This window comes from Lycium ferocissimum, chromosome 11 (genome assembly GCF_029784015.1).
Source record: "Lycium ferocissimum isolate CSIRO_LF1 chromosome 11, AGI_CSIRO_Lferr_CH_V1, whole genome shotgun sequence".
Classification (NCBI taxonomy): Eukaryota; Viridiplantae; Streptophyta; class Magnoliopsida; order Solanales; family Solanaceae; genus Lycium; species Lycium ferocissimum.
Window position 1 is genome coordinate 57,978,078 of NC_081352.1, and position 10,888 is coordinate 57,988,965.

A 10,888-nucleotide genomic window follows, 5' to 3' on the forward strand; every position below is an offset into this window, starting at 1 on the left:
CACTTGCAATGCTCCGATTGCAAGCACATCTACTTGACTAACTCTAGTCAAGGACCACTAATACACGTCGACTACCTCTAGCCTAGTGTACCATTCAAAAGCTTGCAGAAACACACTTCCAGCAAGTACCCTTTGAGATTTTTAAAAACACCTACAAACAGCTTCTTAATAAAAAAAGAGTAGGTTTACAATTTAAGCACAAACGAAATAAGACATACAACAACCTAAAGAACGTAGACAATATCTTGTGTCTGGATCAGGTTCTTTAGCCTGTAGATGGCTTTGTTCTTGAGAGATCTTGAGAATCTTGCATCAACAGATCTTGCACAATTTGGATTAGGTTTTTCAAGTCTGCCCAATATGTTGCCATCATGTTGTATATATAGTGGGAGCATGTAGGGTGAAAAGAGACGAGTCTTCAATTTTAACCTAAAGCATGGGTCAGTTTACTGCTATACTTGTGAGCAGCAAGTGACTCGGCTTTACAGTTGTCCTCTACTGACGGTGCAGGGTGCACAGGGAGCAGATTACAGACCAGGTCTCTATCTAGTTCTGAAACAGTTTGACAATCATCAAAACATGAATTCACTTGGAACTATCACTCATTTTTTGTAAGGAAAGAAAATTTATTACCTCTTTTAATTAATTGTATTGTATATATTACATGATTTAAAAATTATGTTATTAAGAATAGACGACATTGCATCTGGCGTTCGTGCATCTAGCAGAAATTTTGATAGTTGCATGATTGCATCTGGTTGAAATATGTAGGAATTTCTAATATTTTGTACTTTAAAATTCATTAACAGAAATAAATTTGCTTGTGATTTAAGGTAAGCTTTCTAAATTTTTAATATGTTCTCAAAGTTATACAACAATAGACGATTGTATACTTTGATAGACAATCGCTAATTGAGAAGTTGTCAGTTGTGGTTAGTAATATTCATATACAACTAATAATTTGAAATTGACTTATTTACAAATTTGTACAGGTTGTTTGGATCAATATTGCATTCAGTCACAAAAAAGTTGCTCATATTTTGTAAGAAAAGAAAATATATTACCTCTTTTAATTAATTGTATTGTATATACTACATGATTTAAAAATTGTGTTATTAAGAATAGACGACATTGCAGTTGGCATTCGTGCATCTGGCTGAAATATGTAGGAATTTCTAATATTTTGTACTTTAAAATTCATTAAAATTTCATCTTGTACCAATATTCATTAAAATTTCATCTTGCATCAATCGTTAATTAAATCATGTGACAAGAACTATAATTCCTTTCATCTTATGTATTTTGTTTTGAGTGTACAAATAATAGGTGGAGTGGACATATACAAATAGCTATCGAGCGGATAATTACGCTTCACGGTTCGGCTTATTGGTTATCGGCTTTTAAAAGTACTGATATGCTAGCCAACCGATAAGATATTCGTTGGTTCGGTATCAGGGTAGCAATTATCGGACGGTGTATCGGTTAATCAAACAAGTTGGTATACCAAGCTATTTCACAGTAAAAACTAAAAACTTTAACTAAATATTTGTCTCAAAAAAGTTGGGAAAAAAAGTAAAAGTGCAAATAAGTAGTAGGGAGAACAGTTGAACATAAATAACTAGAAATTTGTAATTGATCAACTTCACACATGTTAGAGATACTTGATTAATAAGTATGTAGCAGGAGAACACTTGAACATTAGCTCCAATACATTTTCATTGGAGGCTTGGAGCAGATGAGGACTAGCAAGGAGACTGTTGAGCATAGGAAATTACCAAATTGAGCGAAGGTGTTGCTATACTATGTCCAAAGTACTTTATATATAGGTGTATCTATATAAAGTTAATAATTCTTAACGGGTTAACGGCTAATTGCCCGCACCGTTAAGCCGTTAACTATAAAATTTCAAACCATTCCCCAACCACTAATCCAATAACCCAATACCAATAAGCCGTTAAACCTAATTTGCGGTTGTGTTATCGGTTACGGTTCGATTTTGAACAGCCCTACTAATAGCATCTTTGGCCAAGCTTTTCAAAGAAGTGCTTCTGGGGAAAAACTACTTTTTTAGCTTCTGAAACAACTTTTGCTACTCCTCAAAAAATATTTATTTTCTCTCAAAAGCTTGACCAAACACCTCATAAATGGCTGATGATGATCGATCCAATCACATATGTACCTAATTAGATTCGTATTTAGTTATAAATTTTAAAAAATATGGGAATATTATACTTATAGGGGAAATAATAAAAAAGCTAAACCATTATCCAGTTTAACCATGCCAGACTTTTGATCCATAGTTGTTTAACTATTGAGTGAAAAAGCAGTAAATGGGTGAGACGAGTTTGTTTCCAACTCTGTCTTTCTTCCTTTTTGAATTAATGTCGGATGGTTAGAAAAATAAGGGAATATTATACTTTATTGATCAAAGTAAACTTGTACTAGCCAAATACTTAGCAGGTTACTTTGCATATAGTCTCGATTCATATTTTAAAAAGTCTTTTAATAATTTCAAATGCATATTTGGAATATTATTTATGTTATTTTGTTAACAAAAAGTTATTTTCGTCGATCAGGGTACACATGCAATGCTTTACCTTTTAAAAAAAGATTTCACACTGGATAAATAGTCTTTTAATTATTTTTCTAAAATTCAGGACTTTAAAGTCAACAAAATATTTGCTTACTAAATCTTTTCTTATTTGAACTACCATGTAGGAAGTCCTAATATTTAGAACTTTATTTAATATCAGGTAAAAACTTACCTTATATAAACTTCTTTCCCACTCAATCAACATTTCTTTATTATTTTCTTTAATAGAACATATAATAGTTGAATTTTGAGTAAAACGTAAAAACTAGACAAGATATCCTCAACTTGATGATCACTAAAAAGGGAGCAATAGATAAGAACATGAAAAAAGAGAGGTTAACTCTCAGGAAGAGAAACAAAAATGTTGCTTAATGACTTATAATGTCAGTTTTTAAGAAGTTTTAGGGAGGAGAGTGCATAAAATAAAAAGAAAAATATTGTGACTTGAGTTCTGATCTTATAATAATTAGTTTCTCTATTTCACCACTTACGAGAAAATTTCTGACCCAATAAAAATACATTACTCTAATGGCGAGAGGTAGAAAAAAAATTAAAAAGAAAAGGATTAAAAGAGTCGAACTACGAAAGTGTGTATAGGATTCTTATATATGGAATAAAATTATAATTATAATTAAATATTTAAAATTTGAGATGAATTAACATCAAGAATATGAATTAATAAAAATAAATTAATTCCTTTGATTTTGCAAACAAATAATTAATATTTGAATAAACTAATTAGCAAAAGAATCCAATTTAATCTTTTTCAAATTCCTCATATCAGTAATTTATTTTTAACTCTTAAGTATATAAATTTGTTAAATAACAAAAATATTGGCGGTGAAAGAAATTAGAAATAAAGCAAAAGATTACAATAAAATGTTAAATGTCAAATTGGTTATAAAATACTAATTTAAAATAATAAGGATGAAATAGTAGAAGATAAAATATATTGTTAATAAGTGGTCCTTATCTTTTTTGTTACACATAATCTTACAATATTACTATCTATATTCTTTTATATATTAGGTTATTTCACTACTAAATAAGCATGAATATAATTAGTGACAGAAAGTTAACAGTAAAATTCCCTATTTTCAACAGATTAACGATGAACTATCATAAATGTTTGATAGCTAGTATCAATTTAGCTACGGATTAACAACAAAGTTCGAAGCTAAGTCTAATTTTTTTCTATGTTTTTCTTGTCCAATGAGGTACACACTTTGATCACGCGGAAAGCGCGTATTCATTTATAAAAAAATGAATTTTTCTTACATAAATTATTTATTAATTCACGCAATATAGACGTGCAACGCACGTACACTTAAGATTAGTTCTTCTTAAATATATATATAGATATTTCATTTGCCTAGAACTAGTAAAACAACGGCGGGACTTACTTTAATTGCAAATCAAATACAGTATATATAGAGGTATAGGTAAAGTGAACACTAATTAGGAGTATATCCTTAAGGGAGGTTACGCAAATACTCCTACTTTAATTGCTGATATGTGTTGAGGTGGTCTTAAATTTAGCTTCTTTAGTTAAAAAATTTATTCGTTTATTTATAATAAAATAACAAAAAGAACTCCCAAATGGTGTTTGAAGCCGAGTAGAATGATCCAATGGATATTAATGTAACAAATTCCCAGAACTTTCTCTAGCTTTCTACTTGTCAATGATCCTGACAAAGACTGAAGATTTAGTTCACATATTAAGAGTTGGTGGATGAGGAAAAAGAGTACCTAACTTAAGTTGGTCCCTAATTAAAAATGTGCATACATAAGAATTCTATAAACTACTAGATGTTGCATTCCGTAAGTAATTTTCTCCATCAGTTGTTCAATTATGTACGTAATAGCTCCAACATGCAGACAATGATCATTATGAGGTGCTTGAAACACGCAAAATGTTGCATAGATTTAGACTATAGATATACCTCTTTCCCTCACTTCTAAGGCGTCTGATTCTCGTCATAGACACAGTATAAACTCTCAGTTATAACAAAGCACTCAAGTTCTTACTTTTCCGTTACACTGTCTTCCAGTTCCACCCAAGACAATTCAAAAAGATCTATTTTTCTCTCTCTATTTATTGCCTTATAATTTGTTATTCTTATTCTTTATTTCAGTTATCTCTACAAGCAAGTCATTTAGTATCAAAAAACTAATATTTGATCATTGTGATGTGCGCATCCTTGACTTTTACATATAAATCTATTAGATGGCCTATGCACGGGCATTTTCCCAACACTGCTGTAAAAATGATACCTAACGTTGGGAAAGGTATTCACAGTTCTTGAAATTGTGTGGTAGGATTGTCAAAAAAAAAAAAAAAAGTATCATCAAATTGAATTTTAACATAATATTCTTCTTACAATATACAATCATTTGTGAAACAAAGTGTTCACAAAGTTATAAAAAGTCACATTCTTAAGCTTGCTAGAAAGACCAAAACAGTGAGATTGTTCATGTTCATGAAGGTGCTCCAACTTATGCCTAAGCTACAATTGGGTGAAATCTAAATTTTAACAGCTGCCATTGGCAACACATATTTTAACTGGGTATCCGCTGAAGAAAGAAAGGCAAGCATTAGAATTAGAGTGCTTCTTTGTGTAGTAAGTAACCATAAGGTAGGAAAGTCTGCCAATTAACTGGCTTCATCAATCATCTTCTGTAGGTATTGAGTCCAATTAGCTCCGACTAAATCTATTCCCGGCCTTGTGATATTACCTGAATATGAAATTGAAAAAAGTTATTCAAGCAGTACAGAGACTAAGTGATACATGATTTGAAGGCTAGCCATTGTAAACCAAATCCTCCTCTTGATCCAATCATGCGCATCCGTTAACATACTTATAATGTTTTTTGAAAAGACAAGTTCCTTAGGTTGTATAGAATGAGGATTTTTGCAATGACATTTATATGTAGCTAAGAAATAGAAAATGAAGATAAAACAGAGAAAAGATTTTAATGATCCGTACTTTCTGTTTGGAAGTTCATAGTTAGGGTCCTCTTTAACATCTTAAGAAATTAATCTAACCAACTGTAAACCGGCCAAGCAACAGTTTTAATATACTCTGGTTGAGAATAACCACTAATATGACCACTTTGATTCTTAAGTTCACAAAGAAAAGACATAGGCACAAGTCTCAAAGATATTGGATGCACTTTTCAGTTCTTCATATAAACTAAACTTGCGAGAAATTCAAAGTAGACTTGCCATGTTTCCTTCATCTTCCACTAAATGCCAGCACAAGCAGGTTACTGTAAGCCAATCATCACTAACAATTAAAATTCTAAAGGATTTATAGATGCATACAGACAGTCAAAGAACTTGATGATGAAACCAAGTGATTGTGTGATTGGTATGCCATAAAATGAAGGTATTCTGGTTATACTTGTTCCCCTTAGCGAGTGGCTTTTCAGGCCCCTCTTGAAACCATTGCTGAGTGTACATTAAGCAATTAATAAATTTTGAAAATAAATTATTTGAAACTTAGTGTATTCCTCAGGTCTTTAGCTTGTTTTATGATGATCTAATTAACATCTGCAAAATAGGCAAGAACTTACAATCTCTTTGGTAAAAGCGAAATTTAGTAAAGACTAACACACACCTTAAAAGTTACCCTCCAAAATTAAACGGGACACCTAAAATTAATTAAACAACTAAAAACACCGCCATGATACATGGTTGCAAAAGAACCCAGGTGCCTCCAAGAAACTATAGATATATTAGAAAGAACAATTACAAGTCTAGGGTGCAAGGAGAGTGACATCATCTCCTAATGGTGTGCTTCGCATGGTGAAGGGATTTTATTTTTCTCTCATCATTTTCAGATGCTCTTGTGGAATTCGTTCTGAGCTTTTTTTCAAGTATGTTAATTCTTAACTTGCTGATTGCATCTTTCAAATGGAACACAAGCTTTTCTATAGCTTCCACTGCCATGAATTTTCTTGCACAAGTTCTATAAAACTAATCCTCCTATACCTACTCTTTCATCCTTATTCATAAACTTCAACCACCAGATGAAGTTCCCATCAGAAACCATTCTCATCCCCAAGAAATTGTAGTTCTCATTTAAGTTATTCAATTTAGTAGATCTCAAAAGAGCACAAATCTTTTGAATTTAAAATAAATCTATGAGCCAATTGTGTTTGATAAATGAAAAAGGCAGTGTTGAATTGTCAATATTTAGGGGATAAGAGTAGGATCCAATTGTGGGACTTTTAACAAATAAAAAAGGCAGTATAGAATTATCAATATTTAGGGGATAAGAGTAGGATCCAATTGTGGGACTTTTAACAAATAAAAAAGGCAGTATAGAATTGTCAATATTTAGTCTGATGGGAATAGGTTCAAAACCTAAACCCATCTAATGCTTATGGTTGAAGGTACGTCATTAAGATGTAAAGTAAGAAAACCGGAGAAATTTAATCAGACAACTAATAATTAATTGGGACTTGTTTGTGCCAGATAAAGCTACGAAAGATACTTTAAGTCAATAAAATTATTAAACAACATAACTTCCCTCTTTCTTTTCCTTTGTTAGAGATTTTTTAAGTGCATCAACATCTCCAATAGGAATTAGAATTCCGTGGAACCAGAAATTAATAGAAATGGATAAAAGTAAAAAAGAAAAAGGTCAAAGCAAGTGCATTCCATCAATAATAACAATATTCTCCTTTTACACCCACTTCTCCTTTTTCCTATTACATCTACATATTTGTTATTACTTGAAAAAGTCAGGTAGAGCTAAATAATGGTACCTAAAAATATCAAAAAAGTAAATTGAAGTGCTAACCTGGGATAATCTTCTTTCTATAGCTGCTTCAAGATACTGAATTGCTACTTATTTTTCTCAATCTGATTTCGCAGGTGATCCATCAACATGCCTTGAATGCAATAAAATGCATCATAAGTCCATAAATATAGAGAGAATAAGTTCTAGTTAGATGTAAAGCGATGAACCACTATTAAAATTTCTGAATACATAGGAAATATTAGTACCTAGTAAGCTCTGGTTCTTTGGCCCCGCTGTTTTTATGGAAAACCACATGTTGCATATCTGCCAAAGTACACATCATACAAATAGAAGTTTTAGTCTATCGTTGCACCAAATGGTCACTACTGAGTAGTCATTTTCCTGCCAATTAAATACATATTTGACCTTTCTTTATCAGCTGATCCTACACGCATGTTCATAGTCCTCGCCTACAAACATCAGTTGGTCTGGCCTTCTTTCACCGTAAATAAATCCATGATATACAAAACCAATCGCTGTGGCATCTCTTAATTTTTTTACTACCTCTAAGAATATTGCACAAGAATTATTGCTTGATCATCGAAAACTTTTCCAGGTCAACAATTGTAACACCATTTTCCTCATCAGTACTTGCAATATAGCTTCTGTTCGAATGTTATAGTTCCACACTTCAGCATTCAACATATTGCATCTAAGATTGGTGAGGGCAACACTTCAGATAATATACCTGGTCTATCACTTTCAATTAACTTAATTAAGGCGTGGCTCATTCCCGTAGTAACACCAATTAATCTTCTCATAGAAGAGGCAAATCAACAATCTGCACCAAGAGGATGAAAATAAACACCACCAAAAACAATAGATCAGTCAAAATAAATGCAAATCGAGAGTTCCCAAATTGCACTGAGATTGTAACTCACCTTTATGATAAAAGTCCAAGATTGGTTCGTCAGTGATCTTGTACCCCTCTTAATTATTGGTATTGTATACTATCAGCAGAACACAATTCATCATTGCATGACTCAATTTACAACAGAAAAGCAACTCTCAAATCATATTGAAAATAAATTAGTATGTTGTAGAATACCTATCAAAAGAGGAAAATTATTTTTTAAAAGTTTATTTCAGCATATTGAGCCCGTTTGCATTAGCTTATAAGTTCTTATAAAAATTTTCACTTTTTATTTTTAGTGTTTGGTTTAAAGTTATTTTATACATAAAATAAGCCCAAAAAATAATTGATCCATTTAACTTAACTTATCTAACGCAACATTATAAGCCTAAAACTTATAAGCCCAAAAAAGCTACTGATACCCCAACTTATTTTTTTGCATAAACTCGCTTATTTAAGCCCCATCCAAACAGGCTCATTATCAAACGCCCTTGGTATTAGTGGGCCAATCTATAATCTAAAGTGTAGACGTTGCTAAAGTCTTTTTTTTTTTTTTTTGCGCGGATTGCCCTTCATTTGGGGTGGTCTTTAGTTTTTGCCCTTCAAATTGGCGATCTTTAATTTTTGTCCTTCGCCTAATAATTCGTGTTCTGAATTCGAACCTCAGCTCGGTAAAAAAAAGAAGAAATTTTCGCGAAGCAGATATTTGGATTCGAAAGGCAGAGTTATTTTGCCTTCAAAACTTTGCGTTAAGGCAGAATTTTGCCTCCACTTCCCTGGTGCGGTAATGAGAAAACTGAAAATTGACAAGAAAATCAAAAAAAGTACTCAAAAAATAAAAGATAAAAAGAAAGACTGAGCAAAATAACCACAAAGATTAGAAATAAAAGCTGAGTAAAAAAGGAAGTAGAGAGAAGAATAGAAACTCACCGCAAAGAGAGCAACCAGAACAAGAGAGAGGGACATAGAAAATTTGGGAAAGACAGATGAACAGTTTCTAACAAAGTTAGAGAAAAGAATAGTATAAGGGAGTAGGTTCAAAATAATCTCTTAACTATGCAATTAACGGTTTTGATCCTTTAATTTACCACAAGTTGATAAAAATGATCCCTTAATTATGAGAGTTGATTAAAAATAGTCCCTTAAGTAAAATTTTGGTCCTTTAAATTTGCCAAAAGTTAACACTTTTAGTCTCCGATAAAATATTCATCAAACTCTGTTTATTAGATTTGACTAGAACTATGAAAAAAAAATTAGCAAAAACTCACATTTAGAGGTACATATTATTAAAGAAACGATCAAATATCTCGGGACAAAACTGACGGACGTCAGTTAGTTATAGGGGAAAATAGAGAAAACACTTACAGACTTGATAATGTCAGAAAATAGTGTCTTGAAACACAAAGACCGATAGACTCTATCGATTAAAACCGAGTGAGTCTATCGGCTAAGTAAAATACACCAGATTTTAAAAATAAATTAGAAATAGCAGAAACTACAAAAGTTATTACTACTAAAAACAAGCGAAATAAATATGGTGTAATGATTATCTTGTTGTTTTGTTGTTTGAATTTTGTTGTTTTAAAAGTATTTTTGCTATAGATCATGATTTTTATTATGGTGTAATGATTATCTATACTTTATGCTCTCATGTTTTCATGTTGTAGTCATTTTTCCTAAAATAAATAAATAAAGAAAACAACTCTAATAAAAAATAACACTGCCACGAATAGAATTTTAGATGATTATGTCTAAAATTGTTCGGATAGAAATCCCATGGCATTATGTTCCTAAGGCAACTTCATTCGTTTTTTGTTATTGCTCTTACACTTTTTACCCTTCTCCTTCTTCGAAATATATGAAGAAAAAATAGTGCAAATATTCGTCGAGGGTGAGAAGGACTAGTAGATGTGGAGATCGATGATGAAGTGAATGATGATTTCATTTTAAAGATTATCTCGGCTATTATTATTTTTTATATTGTTACTTTTCTCAAATAATAATTATAATAGTTTTTTATATTATTGGTGATTTATTTGTAGAATTTTAATGAAAATTTTACTTTTGGTTATTTTCTTAATAATAAAATTATAAAATTGAAGATACATGAAACTTTACACTCCTGTTTCTGGGCTTAAGCCTCGCCCATGCTACGTGAAACGTCTCGCCCCACGCTCCTGCCTCTTAAAACAATAACTACAATAGTATACAATATATATATATATATATATATATATATTTAAAATAGGTTTACTTGTAACTTTAATTATTATCATGAGGATTAAATTTGTTATTAAATATTTTAAATCTATATATTAATAATATTTATCCCACATTATATCTCGCAAAAAATAATACAGAAGTATTAATGCATAACTTGCGGGTATTTTATAAGACGGGATAAAATTGCGAGGAAAATAATATATGAGTTATGTTGAATTTTATAGAGATTCCTTTTTCAAGGAACCAAACAACTCCTTTAAGCATTCATAAGGCTCTACAAATTGGAGTTGAATTAGCAATTCCTTTTCAACGGTGATCTAAAATTTTTACAATACTTTAATTCTGATGTTGACGACGTTTTTTTGGTCAGTCAATGTTTCTTGTTTGTTATTACGAATTATTTTGAAAAAA

The 10,888-nt window shown here is 31.3% G+C and overlaps 1 pseudogene; it reads right to left on the minus strand.

The window, feature by feature from the left end:
* Window positions 1-224: 224 nt before the first annotated feature.
* On the minus strand, window positions 225-8,174 carry LOC132038523 (ACT domain-containing protein ACR4-like; annotated as a pseudogene).
* Between the last annotated feature and the right edge of the window lie 2,714 nt (window positions 8,175-10,888).